Source organism: Carlito syrichta, unplaced genomic scaffold (genome assembly GCF_000164805.1).
Source record: "Carlito syrichta isolate Samal-C Ts95f unplaced genomic scaffold, Tarsius_syrichta-2.0.1 Scaffold301866, whole genome shotgun sequence".
NCBI classification, from domain to species: Eukaryota; Metazoa; Chordata; class Mammalia; order Primates; family Tarsiidae; genus Carlito; species Carlito syrichta.
The window spans coordinates 121,527-123,528 of NW_007245962.1; positions in this window are offsets into that span (position 1 = coordinate 121,527).

Below are 2,002 nucleotides of genomic sequence, written 5' to 3' on the forward strand. Positions count from 1 at the left end.
TATATATATATTGCTGGGCACAGTGGCTCACGCCTGTAATCCCAGCACTTTGGGAGGTGGAGGCAAGAGGGTTACCTGGGCTCAGGAATTTGAGATCAGCCTGAGCAACATGGTGAGACCTTATCTCTACAATAAATCGTAAAATAATAGCTGGGCATAGTGGTGCATGCCTGCAGTTCAAGCTACTTGGAAAACTGAAACAGAAGTATCACCTGAACCCAGCAGGTCAAGGCTGCAGTGACTGTGAGCATGTCCCTGCACTCCAGCCTGAGCAACAGAGTGAGACTCTGACTCAAAAAATACACACACACACACACACACACACATTATGCAGAGTAAAATGAGGCTCAAAGTGAACAAGTCACTTCCCAACATCCCAGAGTTAATAAATGGCACCAGGATTTCTGGCTCCAAATTCACCACACTTTACATTAATGTACACCATGGCCTATCACCTCAACCCAGGAAATGGGACACTTTTGCACAGCTTGAGGCAGCCCCAGCTGGGGAAGTCAAGAGTTCCACTTAATTTCACTACCTCCCTAAGAGACACATTTATGTTACTGCTTAGGGATTGGGAGTGGTGGAGGTCCTATGGGGAGACTGACATGGTGGGGCCATGGCAGTTGATCGTGGTGAACCAGAGAGACTAATGGTAGTGATGCCGAGAGTGGCACAAAACCCATGGATTCTTTGGCTTGTTCCTAAAATGAATTTTAGAGTGGCCAGCAAAGTTTCCAAGCAAAGTTTATTAGAAAGTAAATGAGAGAGACAGAGAGAGAGAGAGAGAAAGAGAAATTCACCTCTCCAAGGTAGGGGAGGGAACAAAGCTAAGAAAACATGGTGGCCATAGCTCAAAGAGCCACGTGGAGACAACAGACTTTGACAAAGCAAAGGTGGCCGCTGTTTGAAGTCAAATGTCTTTTCAACCTTCCCTTTGATGGGGGCAGTCATTAAGGTGATTGAGGTGATCTTTCAGTCACCACTAAGGGGCAGGTAAGTACAGGTACTGAGGTCAGATGATGGATGGCAGGCAGATAGGTGAGTTTGTCACATGACTGCTGCCATGGTGATGGGGTATGTGTGTGAAGTTCACAAAGGACTGGTTAAGTTAACTTGTTTACAAAACAAGCTGAGGGAGAGAATGGGGTTGAGCCTTTTGCCTCCAACAGGGCAGCTGAAGGATTTTTAGTGATTATGAGCTGTAAGTTTGGGCTGTCCTATTCTTACATCTGATGGAATTTTCTTTTGATTTGCTGAGGGGATGGCCTGTAGTAGAATGCAATTTTTAAAATATCTGAAAGCTTCCTAAAACCTACCTATGGAAAATTTATCTATGTCTAACCTGAGCTAACTACCTTGCCTCAGTAGGAAGGCTGGAAACAGCCCATGGAGGCCTGAATTCAAGTAAGGTGCTGCCACTAAACAAGTGTCTCCCATCTCTAGGTCTGTGCCCTCACATGAAGAGTCTGCACTAGAGAACTTCAAATACTGCATGCTGTTCTATAACATGAAGTCTTTCTCCTCCTCTTAAAAGTCTAATGAGAGAAAAAAATAATATTAATATGAATGATTGAAATTAAGAGAGTACTCTCAGGACGAGCTCGGTGGCTCAGCCTGTAATCCCAGCCCTTTGGGAGGCCGAGGCAAGTGGATTACCTGAGCCCGTGGGTTCGAGACCAGCCCAGGCAATTTGACAAGACCTCGTCTCTACAATAAATAAAAATTTAGCCGGGCATGGTAGCACACACCTGGAGTCCCGGCTACTTGGAAGGTTGGGGTGAAAGGATCCCTGGAGTCCAGCAGGTTGACACTGGGGTAGCCGTGAGCGTGCCATTGCATTCCAGCCTGGGTGATGGAGTGAGACTCCAACAAAAAAAAAAAAAAAAAAAAGAGCATACTCTCTGAGTACAGAATACTGTTCTAGGTAAATTTATATAAACTGCCTCATTTGCTTCTCACAATACCCTAACATAGGACATATTTTATTACCCCTTTTTAT